The sequence below is a fragment of the Salvelinus namaycush genome, chromosome 28 (assembly GCF_016432855.1).
Source record: "Salvelinus namaycush isolate Seneca chromosome 28, SaNama_1.0, whole genome shotgun sequence".
NCBI lineage: Eukaryota > Metazoa > Chordata > Actinopteri > Salmoniformes > Salmonidae > Salvelinus > Salvelinus namaycush.
In genome coordinates this window covers 39,414,269-39,427,728 of record NC_052334.1, presented here as the reverse complement: position 1 = coordinate 39,427,728, position 13,460 = coordinate 39,414,269, and positions in this window count along the sequence as shown.

Here is a 13,460-nt window from a genome sequence, read left to right as displayed (position 1 = left end):
GGTGAGTCTTGCGGGCATCGGTGTCTATTACAACGACTGTATATCTATACTCGCTTACTATCTCATTAGTTACCATAGCATTAGATCACAACTATATCTATAGTTTAATAACCAAGGGCTCTATTCAATCCGTATCGCGGAAGTTCAGCTTGACTGAAATTTGAAGGCAATTTTCCTGTGTCAGCAGAGACTTCGTTCACTGCTTTAATTACCTTTACATTTCTATCGCGCAATCGGTAACGCTTCAGCGATACAGATTAAATAGACCCTACTAGCAGTGTCTATCCCAATTATTCAAATGAATAACATGACACAGCTTTACTGTGTATTCTCCCTCCCAGACAGAAGGGCCTTTGTGTACTGAGTAAACATTCATACTGGATTGAAGCAGACCCAGAAGTTAACAAAACGTATATACTTTGCAAGGCCAAAAGTTAATTCCGTTTGAAAATTCATCACACATTTTCCCACACAAACATATCAAATCAACTTAATCGTTGTAATGCACAGTGATTCATGCACACTACAGATGTAGTATCTTAATTTAAGACAGTTTTCCACAGCATGAAAATAATCCTGCAGCAACAGGATATGTTAATTGTTATTTGGATGGTCATTTTCGTAGGGGTTGATACAAAACAAAAATCTAGTCTGAAATTTCAAAGTGGAAATTACAAACTTCAGAAGCTTTTTAAAACCTCAAATACACTACAAGTTCCCCTGCAACAGGGTGATCAAATGAAAGGGGAATTTCACCATAGGGAATTTGGGCATGTTTTCATCATTGCCCAGAAGGAAGGTGGGTCTGAGCTTCACGTGCTGAATATACACCCTATGACAGCTTCTGGTATATTAATGGGGGGGGGGTCTGAAAATAAATGTGGTCCTGCTCGGCTCTATGTGATACTGATCACACTCCAGACGTAGGATCTTAATTTGAGCCAGTTTGCTACAGCAGGAAAATTATCTTGCAGCAACAGTAATTATTATATGGATTATAATTAATGGTATTTTTTTGTAGAGATTGATACATTTTACATTAGGGCAAATCAAGTCTGACATTTTTAAGTGGAAATTACAAACTTTAGAAACTTTTTAAACCTTGAATACACTACAAGTTTGCATTTCCTGCTATGCAGGAAAATTCTCATCAACAAAACAGTGTTCAAATTAAGATCCTACATTTGTTTACATTTTTGTGCATGTAGATATCGTTGATCTTGTTCGATAGAGCCATTGGACGTCTTTCTGTGATGCTCCTATTGGCGGATGAATTGCTAAATTAACAAGCTGACACATTTTTTTTCTGGTCTCTGAAAGACTACAACTCGTGTGGGGTGGTGCCTTGTGCTCTGGGCACCATCTCTCACCCAAGGCAGGCTTTTTTGAAAGGGAGGCAGACACTAACAGCACAATCCTTTGGGCAAAACTGAAAGAACTGACCAGACTGCAATGACTTCAAGTGATTCCTCTCATCAACACAAATTTGACAATGGAGCATTTTTTTAAATGTTAATTTAGCTCCATGGTGACATTCAACCATAGATATTTCAACCGGAAGAGGTTTCAAAACAAATAGTTGGATTTAGCTAGAAGCTGAGCTACAGCTGATGCCGGCAGCAAAAGGGCAGATGCCAAATACGGTGGCTAGCTAAGTAAGTTATTCTTACTGCAAGCCACCTAGCTAGCTAACTTTAGATTATCTACTAAAACCCATATTGTGTATTGCTGACTAACGTTAACATACTACTATGTTACAGTAGGGGGAAATTATTATTATTAGTAAAATCTCTTCTCTTTTTAGTCGTAGATACAGTGCATTTGGAAAGTATTTAGACCCGTTGACTTTTTCCACATTTTGTTATGTTACAGCCTTATTCTAAAATTTATTAAATAAAAAAAAATATTCATCAATCTACACACAATACCCCAGAATGACAAAGTGAAAACAGGTTTAAGAAATTTTAGCAAATGTATAAAAAGTACATAAATACCTTATTTACATAAGTATTCAGACCCTTTGGTATGAGACTCGAAATTGAGCTCAGGTGCATCCTGTTTCCATTGATCATCCTTGGGATGTTTCTACAACTTGATTGGAGTCCACCTGTGGTAAATTCAATTGATTGGACATGATTTGGAAAGGCACACAGCTGTCTACATAAGGTCCCACAGTTGACAGTGCAAAAACCAAGCCATGAGGTGGAAGGAATTGTCTGTAGAGCTCCGAGACAGGATTGTGTCGAGGCACAGATCTGGGGAAGGGTACAAAAAAATGTCTGCAGCATTGATAGTCCCCAAGAACACAGTGACCTCTATCATTCTTAAGTGGAAGAATTTTGGAACCACCAAGACTCTTCCTAATGCTGACCGCTCGGCCAAGGTGAGCAATCAGGGGAGAAGGGCCTTGTTCAGTGAGGTGACCAAGAAATGGATGGTCCCTCTGACAGAGCTCTAGAGTTTCTCTGTGGAGATGGGAGAACCTTCCAGAAGGACAACCATCTCTGCAGCACTCCACCAATCAGGCCTTTACAGTACAGTAGAGTGGTCAGACGGAAGACACTCCTCAGTAAAAGGCACCTAAAGGACTCTTAGACCCTGAGATTCGCTGGTCTGATGAAGCCAAGATCGAACTCTTTGGCCAAGCGTCACGTCTGGACGGGACGGTGAAGCATGGTGGCAGCATCATGCTGTGGGGATGTTTTTCAGCGACAGGGACTGGGAGACTAGTCAGGATCGAGGGAAAGGTGAACGGAGCAAAGTACAGAGATCCTTGATGAAAACCTGCTCCAAAGCACTCAGGACTTGGGGCAAACGTTCGCCTTCCAACAGGACAACGACCCTAAACACACAGCCAAGACAACACAGGTGTCTCGGAATGTCCTTGAGTGGCCCAGCCAGAGCCCGGACTTGAACATGATCGAACATATCTGGAGAGACCTGAAAATATCTGTGCAGCGACGCTTCCATTCAACCTGACAGAGCTTGAGAGGATCTGCAGAGAAGAATTGGAGAAACTCCTCAAATACAGGTCTGCCAAGCTTGTACCGTCATACCCAAGAAGACTAGAAGCTGTAATCACTGCCAAAGGTGCTTCAACAAAGTACTGAGCAAAGTGTCTGAATACTTAAGTAACTGTGATTTATTTTAAATACATTTGCAAAAAATTTAAATAAATATGTTTTTGCTTTGTCATTATGGGGTATTGTGTGTAGATTGATGAGGGGAGAATTTAAAATAAATCCATTTTAGCATAAGGCTGTAACGTAACAGAATGTGGAAAAAGCCAAGGGATCTAAATCATTTCTGAATGCACTGTATGTTTACTAAACAGCAAGCTACAATGTTACAACCAAGTGCTGGAACCCAAATTCTTTTTAATCGTTTTGTTCCACTGTTCCGACCAGCAAATTAAAGTTCAGAACCGGTTCAAACCCCCAAAAAGAGTGGTTTATATCTTTCCTTTTTAAACCTGTGTAATCAACATTACATCACTTCACCAATGGATAGAGCAGCTTGCTATTGAGTGGGAAAGCTATGTGCATGCATTGGACAGACAAGTGTAGTGTAGGGTGCGACATGCGACTGAACTTTTGCATGTGAGGAGAGTGCTGTGCATCTTGTTGTTATGACATGCATTATCTGAATTAGGCCCATGGAATTATACCTACGGAGGAGCGGCTTCTTTGAATGTCTTTGAACTTCAGAGAGTTGCCTTAACTACGAGAGCTAACCCTTGATCATGACTCACATTTCCATTACATTACACAATGCCACCTAGAGTTTTTGAGAACTAGACCAGAGCTACCATAGCTAGCTAACAAGCTAGCTAGCTAACAAGAGCGGCACCAGAATTAAAATGAAAACACATCTTGCCTTTTTGTAGTTAATACATCCAATGTGAAACGTGATAACTAATAGTATCCTTAACTAGCATTGAAAATGTTTATCCATTCTCTAATTAAAAATGTCTCTCCCTAATTTCTGAATCACGCCTGTAATGTCAGTAGCTACAGTAGACTATGCATGCTTTGGAGGGAGGGGGAGGGGCAGATAGACTCACACCAACTATGGAAGTCTGTTCGGGTCGTAGCGTGTCAAAAACATACAGGTTAAATAACCCTATTTGACCCTTCAAATAACACTGGACTGAGTGACAGTGAGGGCTTTGCATTGGCACTTTGTTGCATTTTTTTGTGGGACTGGGAAAAAAATGCCCGGAATGTAAAATTAAGTTATTATCTGGTTCCTTGCTGTTAAAATAACGGTTCTGTTCTGGAACCGTATAGATCACTTTCATTCTTGGTTCTGGTTTTGTTGCTATTTTTTGTTGTTATTTTCCGGTTTTACTTTCTGTTCCCTGAACCAGTTACAACTCCTGGTTACCACCTGCCACCTAAAGCTAGGTTTACCACCAAATGTTAGCACATGACTGGAGTTATCTAGCTAGTTAGCATGTTCAATTAGTCTACGCTAATGTTGATGTTATGGTGATACAGTTCAACTGCCATTCAAATTGTACAATAGACTATCATTTATTATATATTTCTGTCTTACAGACAACACCGTTTGGTGCCTGGGATTCTTCCTGAAGATGGAGAGTAACAGAATTTATTTGTCTGCGTGTGTTATTGTATCAGAACCGTATCCCGTGAACTATATCCCTCTTGATGGATTGGACATTATGCTGGATTTGAAGCAGAAGATGACTCAAGAGGAGCTGAATGGCAGTTTGATCATGACAACACTCCTCCCACAGGCTGTGCAAGTATTCCCTGAACTTTACATACTGTATCTTACTGTATGTTTCTTTGTGAATGGCAATTTCATCATGAGCACCTCTCCCATCATTTGCTGATCACCAGTTCTCTTGGCTACAAATTGTTACACCAGATAAAGTGATTTAACCAAAGATTTTTGGTATCCATTACTGGGAGTTACAGGATAGTTACTGTTTGGTGTAGTAGCACAGATAATTTTTGACCAACCTTAGCGATGCTGTCTTCATCCTCGACTTGTGGGAACAGGAGTCTCATAAAATGTCTGTGACCAGTTGTCGGGAGTCAGTTTGAATTCAGAAAATTCTCCGTTATCTCATTGATCGACACGGATGTCTGTCATCATGACATGCGGCACTTTGGGGTAGACACCCAGCTGTGCTACACCAAACAGTACCTATCCTGTAACTCCCAGTAAATTATACCAAAAATCTTTGGTTAAATCACATTATCCAGTGTAACAATCTGTATCTACAGTTCTCTGTACTACACTGTTCATGCTGTATTTTCTGTATGTTACTTTTACTGTATAACATTATTGTTGAATACCAAGATCTCTTTTTGAGTTAGTATTAAATATTGTACACTCCCCTGTATTGACAAATAAACATTATTTGGATATATCTGAATGTCTAACGTGTGTGATGCTTCAGAGCCCTGTACAGCTTATAATAAATATATTCTGTGTATCCATGAAGGCAGACAAATGTCGAGGATTGATAGAAAATAGTTATATTTATTTCATGGTGGTTCTACATGTTCTTATGCTGAGACACACTGTAACGGCTGTCTAATGCCTCCTCCTCGGATGAGGAGGAGGAGTAAGGGTCGGACCAAAATGCAGCGTTGAATGCAGACATAATTGATATTTATTAAAGACAAGACGAACACGAAAAACACTTGGAAAATTACAAAACAACAAAACGACGTAGACAGACCTGAACTTGAGAACTTACATAAACACGAAGAACGCACGAACAGGTAAGACTAGCCAAACGAACAAACGAAACAGTCCCGTGTAGTGCAACAGACACAGACACAGGAACAATCACCCACAAACAAACAGTGAGAACAGCCTACCTTAATATGGTTCTCAATCAGAGGAAACGTCAAACACCTGCCTCTAATTGAGAACCATATCAGGCAACACATTCAACCCAACATAGAAACACATAACATAGACTACCCACCCAGCTCACGTCCTGACCAGCTAAACAAAGTAAAACAAAGGCAAATAAGGTCAGGAGCGTGACAGTACCTCCCCCCCCCCCAAGATGCGGACTCCGGCCGCAAAACTGAACCTCAAGGGGAGGGTCTGGGTGGGCATCTGTCCACGGTGGCGGCTCCGGCGCAGGACGAGGATACCACTCCACCATTGTCTTTGTCCCCCTCCTTAGCGTCCTTTGAGTGGCGATCCTCGCCCCCGACCCTGGTCTAGGAACCTTAACACAGGTCCCCCCTAGATAACTCAGGACATAGAGGTAGCTCAGGACAGAGAGGTAGCTCAGGACAGAGAGGTAGCTTAGGACAGAGAGGTAGCTTAGGACAGAGGGGCAACTCTGGACTACTGGCAGCTCCGGGCTGAGGGGCAGCTCCGGGCTGAGGGGCAGCTCCGGACTGGCTGGCTCTGGCGGATCCTGGCTGGCTGGCTCTGGCGGATCCTGGCTGGCTGGCTCTGGCGGATCCTGGCTGGCTGGCTCTGGCGGATCCTGGCTGGCTGGCTGCTCATGGCTGGCTGGCGGCTCTGGCTGCTCATGGCTGGCTGGCGGCTCTGGCTGCTCATGGCTGGCTGGCGGCTCTGGCTGCTCATGGCTGGCTGGCGGCTCTGGCTGCTCATGGCTGGCTGGCGGCTCTGGCTGCTCATGGCTGGCTGGCGGCTCTTGCTGCTCATGGCTGGCTGGCGGCTCTTGCTGCTCATGGCTGGCTGGCGGCTCTGGCTGCTCATGGCTGGCTGGCGGCTCTGGCTGCACCTGACTGGCTGGCGGCTCTGGCAGCTCCTGACTGGCTGGCGGCTCTGGCAGCTCCTGACTGGCTGGCGGCTCTGGCAGCTCCTGACTGGCTGGCGGCTCTGGCAGCTCCTGACTGGCGGGCGGCTCTGGCAGCTCCTGACTGGCTGGCGGCTCTGGCAGCTCCTGACTGGCTGGCGGCTCTGGCAGCTCCTGACTGGCTGGCGGCTCTGGCAGCTCCTGACTGGCTGGCGGCTCTGGCAGCTCCTGACTGGCGGGCGGCTCTGGCAGCTCCTGACTGGCGGGCGGCTCTGGCTGCTCAAGGCTGGCTGGCGGCTCTGGCTGCTCCTGACTGGCTGGCGGCTCTAGCGGCTCCTGACTGACGGCTCTAGCGGCTCCTGACTGACGGACGGCTCTAATGGCTCGGGACAGACGGGCGGCTCTGAAGGCGCTGGGCAGACGGAAGGCTCAGATGGCGCTGGGCAGACGGATGGCTCAGATGGCGCTGGGCAGACGGATGGCTTAGATGGCGCTGGGCAGACGGATGGCTCAGATGGCGCTGGGCAGACGGATGGCTCAGATGGCGCTGGGCAGACGGATGGCTCAGATGGCGCTGGGCAGACGGATGGCTCAGATGGCGCTGGGCAGACGGATGGCTCAGACGGCGCTGAGCAGACGGATGGCTCAGATGGTGCTGGGCAGGCAGGCAGTACAGACGGTGCTGGGCAGACGAGCAGTGCAGGCGGCGTTGGGCAGACGGCCGACTCTGACCTGCTGAGGCGCACAGTAGGCCTGGTGCGTGGTGCCGGAACTGGTGGTACCGGACTGGAGACACGCACCTCAAGGCTAGTGCGGGGAGCAGGAACAGGGTACACTGGTCTCTCAAAGCGCACTATAGGCCTGGTGCGTGGTGCCGGAACTGGTGGTACCGGGCTGGGGACACGCATCTCAGGGCTAGTGCGGGGAGCAGGAACAGGGCACACTGGTTTCTCAAAGCGCACTATAGGCCTGGTGCGTGGTGCCGGAACTGGTGATACCGGACTGAGGGCACGCACCTCAGGGCGAGTGCGGGGAGAAGGAACAGTGCGTACAGGGCTCTGGAGACGCACATTAGGCCTAGTGCGTGGTGCCGGAACTGGTGGTACCGGGCTGGGGACACGCATCTCAGGGCTAGTGTGGGAAACAGCAACAGGACTCTGGAGACGCACAGGAGGCTTGGTGCGTGGTGTAGGCACTGGTGGTAATGGGCAGGAGACACGCACCATAGGGCTAGTGCGTGGAGGAGGAACAGGGCTCTGGAGACGCACAGGAGGTCTTGAGAGCAGGGCTGGCACCATCTGCCCTGGCTGGATCTTCACCCTAGCCCGGCAGATGTGGGGAGCTGAGATGTTGCGCACCGGGCTAAGCACACGCACCGGGGACACCGTGCGCTCCACCGCATAACACGGTGCCTGCCCGGGACGACGCCCTCTTTCTCCACTGGAAGCACGGCTGGGAGAGCTGTAGCGGCGAGCTGGCAGAGGACGTGCAGGGCTAGGAAGGCGCACAGGAGGCCTGGTGCGTGAGGCTGGCACAGTCTTAACCAGACGGCTAGCACGCACCTCAGGACGAGTATGGAGAGCTGTTCCCGGTGACATCAACTCACCGACACGTTCAGTCGGACGGATGTCGTGCCTCATGCACCAAACCAGTACCTCCCTCATAACTCTCTCCTCCAATTTCCCCATTAACTCCTTCACTGTCTCTGCGTCACTCACCTCCAATTCCGCCCTCACCGGCTCCTTACGGTAAGCAGGGGGAGTTGGCTCAGGTCTGACTCCTGACTCTGCCACACTCCCCGTGTGCCCCCCCCCAAGAAATTTTTGGGGCTGCCTCTCGGGCCTCCAGCCGCTCTGCCGTGCGAGCGCCTCATAATAGCGCCTCTCCGCCTTCGCTGCCTCCAGCTCTTCTTTGGGGCGGCGATATTCCCCTGGCTCTGCCCAGGGTCCTTTTCCGTCTAATTCGTCCTCCCATGTCCACTCCTCCAAATAGTGCAGCCTCTCCTGCTGCTGCTGCTGCTTGGTCCGGGTTTGGTGGGTGATTCTGTAACGGCTGTCTAATGCCTCCTCCTCGGATGAGGAGGAGGAGTAAGGGTCGGACCAAAATGCAGCGTTGAATGCAGACATAATTGATATTTATTAAAGACAAGACGAACACGAAAAACACTTGGAAAATTACAAAACAACAAAACGACGTAGACAGACCTGAACTTGAGAACTTACATAAACACGAAGAACGCACGAACAGGTAAGACTAGCCAAACGAACAAATGAAACAGTCCCGTGTGGTGCAACAGACACAGACACAGGAACAATCACCCACAAACAAACAGTGAGAACAGCCTACCTTAATATGGTTCTCAATCAGAGGAAACGTCAAACACTTGCCTCTAATTGAGAACCATATCAGGCAACACATTCAACCCAACATAGAAACACATAACATAGACTACCCACCCAGCTCACGTCCTGACCAACTAAACAAAGTAAAACAAAGGCAAATAAGGTCAGGAACGTGACACACACTGTCCTTTATCCACCTTCAGCACATTAGCAATGTTGTTTGGCATGGTAGGCTGAGGAAGCTGAGACTCTGTGCTTGTGGCGAATGGTCTTGTCCTGTCTGTGGTGTACGGTTAGCTGGACAAACCTCTGCCAGAAGTGGCGTAGGGCTCGTAGACCTTAAACACCAATTGTTTGTACCTCTTGCAGATTTGCTGCTACTGCACGTCTCCTGGAAAGACATGGTTGTGGTGTTGCCATTTTACACTTTTTGTGGAAGGGACTTAGGGCAACACACCTTTGTTGGTAAAGGTGTTAACCAGTGGAGACCTAAGTATTTGGAGATGGACAATGAGGGACATTGGGAGCTGCCTTTGAGAGGAAAGATCAGTCAAGAAAGTGAATGGGCTGGGGGGCTGCAGAAGGTGTGAAAAGTTACATTATGTACTGTTGTGTATGGAAGATTGGGGAGAAACGGCACCTTTCAATTGTTTTCATACACAACAATACATGTACTGTCTATAAGCACAACAGTGCACAACCAAATACCCCTTCCTCATCTCAAAGACCTATCTGTAAACCTCCCCCAGCCCATTGACTTTGACATATCATTCTTGTCAGTAGTAGCCCTTGACAGGGGATTTCTGTAGATGTGACTTTGTTTTGTGTTTGGAGAATCTGCAGAGAGAAGAATAAGGTGGTTGTCATTACTTGTCGTCTTGATTTTATAACTTTCAGTGTGCCTTGCTCATTTTTGTCCCACAATCTTGTTGTGCTCCATAACCGCAAGATGTGTCCCTTTCTTCATGCTCGTATACCCAAAATGCTGCCGCTTTGAGGTATTTTTCAGCAGGCCACAGTGGAAGGACTACAGATAACCTGAATTTTACAAAGGTGAAAAGGGGTAGACTAAATTGATTACATGATCTGGAAAGTACTCTGTGGTCCTCAGGCTACCTCTAACCACATGTAACCCCACGAACACAAACCCATACAAACACTACCTAATTCATGTTTATGCCATGCTTACTGTAAGTTGAGCTATCTTAGCAGTTAACTTGTGAATATTTTTGCCAATTTACCTTCACCTTGTGCAGAGCTAGGGGTTGGAAGCACATGCTGGTGGAATAAGATTCTGTACCACCAACAAAACACACAACAATACACAATTTAACCACCTCACTAGTTGTATTAGACAGGCTAGCCTAGCACACCAAACACTAACATTTCAATATTGTCAGCTTGCTGTTAGCTAGCTAGCGTCACTAAATTGGCAGCATGATTGCTAGCCAGCTGAGAACCAACAAACCAACCATAGATGCATACAGATTTATCATTGCTACCAAAACACAGAGAGTGAGTTAGCTATATCAACAAATCTATTTTTAGTAACAGAGTTTTTTCCAGACAAGGTTGGAACAGATGGCTCCCAGATTGAGTTACTCTTACTTGCTAAAGTTAGCTTGCTTATATAAGCTAACTTTAGTCAGAGAACAAACAAATAAACATGTTTACTCTGCTGAAGGTAGCTACCAGTCTAGCAGTGACATCCATGGCATAGGTGAAATAGACTTTCAAGTGTGTATCCAAAAGATAGCAAGCTAGCTATATGTGACCGACTGGCTCGATTCGGTCTTATGTACATTGGATAAAAGTAGAGACTCAGAGCTAGAAAATGGTATATCATACACTACAGGCACAACGGGAAAGTAATTCTGCTTTGAAAGATGATAAACTTGTCACCAGTTTCTTTGTCTACACCCATTCAGCATTGTTCACACCCTGTTAAGCCAGGCCACCCATCTCTTAAGGATTCACATGTGAGGTCATGTGCTAAACAGTGAGTAGTGTAGTAAAGATTAAGACTAAAATGGGTAAAAGTAGTAGACTACAATAAGGAAAAATTCCAGGTAAACAGTGTCCAGATAAAAATATTTTAGAAATATTAGATGACGCTTACCCAGACACACTTGTCTAAATTGATGGGTCATGTGAAAGAAATGCTATAACCAAGCAACTATTAAAGCAGGAAGCACCAGTGACTCGGTCTATAAAAAAGTGGTCAGATGAACCAGATGCGAAACTACAGGACTGTTTTGCTAGCACAGACTGCAATATGTTCCGGGATTCTTCCGATGGCATTGAGGAGTATACAACATTAGTCACTGGCTTCATCAATAAGTGCATCGATGTCGTCGTCCCCACTGTGACTGTACGTACAGTGGCTTGCGAAAGTATTCACCCCCTTGCCATTTTTCCTATTTTGTTGCCTTATAACCTGGAATTAAAATAGATTTTTTGGGGGGTTTGTATCATTTGATTTACACAACATGTCTACCACTTTGACGATGCAAAATATTTTCTAATTGTGAAACAAACAAGAAAAAAGACAAAAAAACAGAAAACCTGAGTGTGCATAACTAAGTCAAAACTTTGCAGAGCCACCTTTTGCAGCAATTACAGCTGCAACTCTCTTGGGGTATGTCTCCGTAAGCTTGGCACATCTAGCCACTGGGATTTTTGCCCATTCTTCAAGGCAAAACTGCTCCAGCTCCTTCAAGTTGGATGGGTTCCGCTGGTGTACTGCAATCTTTAAGTCATACCACAGATTCTCAATTGGATTGAGGTAGGGAATTTGAAGGCCATTCCAAGCCATTTAAATGTTTCCCCTTAAACCACTCGAGTGTTGCTTTAGCACTATGCTTAGGGTCATTGTCCTGCTGGAAGGTGAACCTCCCTCACGGTCTCAAATCTCTAGAAGACTGAAACAGGTTTCCCTCAAGAATTTCCCTCTATTTAACACAATCCATTATTCCTTAAATTCTGACCAGTTTCCTAGTCCCTGTCACTGAAAAACATCCCCACAGTGGCAGGTAGCCTAGTGGTTAGCGTGTTGGACTAGTAACCAGAAGATTGCAAGATCAAATCCCTGAGCTGACAAGGTAAAAATCTGTCGTTCTGCCCCTGAACAAGGCAGTTAACCCACTGTTCCTAGGCCTTCACTGAAAATAAGAATTTGTTCTTAACTGACTTGCCTAGTTAAATAAAGGTTTAAAAAATGATGGTATTCTCAGAGTGATGAGAGGTGTTGGGTTTGTGCCAGACATAGTGTTTTCCTTGATGGCCAAAAAGCTCAACTTTATTCTCATCTGACCAGAGTACCTTCTTCCATATGTTTGGGGAGTCTCCCACATGCCTTTTGGCAAACACAAAACTTGTTTGCTTATTTTTTTCTTTAAGCAATGGCTTTTTTCTGGCCACTCTTCCATAAAGCCCAGCTCTGTGGAGTGTACGGCTTAAAATGGTCCTATTGACATATACTCCATTCTCAACTGTGGAGCTTTGCAGCTCCGTCAGGGTTATCTTTGGTCTCTTTGTTGCCTCTCTGATTAATGCCCTCCTGCCTGGTCCGTGAGTTTTGGTGGGCGGCCCTCTCTTGGCAGGTTTGTTGTGGTGCCATATTCTTTCCATTTAAAAAAAAAAAATGTAATAGTGCTCTGTGGGATGTTCAAAGTTTCAGATCTTTTTTTATAACCCAACCCTGATCTGTACATCTCCACAACTTTGTCCCCGACCTGTTTGGAGAGCTCCTCTTCATGGTGCAGCTTGCTTGGTGGTGTTGGAGACTCTGGGGCCTTTCAGAACAGGTGTATACATACTGAGAACATGTGGCACTTAGATAGTTAAATAAAGTCCACCTGTGTGCAATTTATGTGACTTCTGATTTTTTTGGGTGAATTTTGGGAAAAAATATACATTTTCATTTCACTTAACCAATTGGGACTATTTTGTGTACGTCCATTCCATGAAATCCAAATAAAAATCTATTTAAATGACAGGTTGTAATGCAACAAAATAGAAAAAACACGAAGGGTGATGAATACTTTTGGCAAATCTGACCATGACCATCTCGTTGCTCCTCTCCTATAGGGAGAAACTATAACAGGAAGCTCCCGTGCTTATGGTCTAGCCAACACTGTTCTAACCAATCGGATTCCACGCTTCAAGATTGCTTCGATCACGTGGACTGGGATATGTTCCGGCTAGCCTCAGATAATAACATTGACGTATACGTTGATTCGTTGAGCGGGTTTATAAGGAAGTGTATAGGAGATGTTGTACCCACCGTGACTATTAAAACCTTCCCTAACCAGAAACCGTGGATCGATGGAAGCATCCGCGCAAAACTTAAAGCA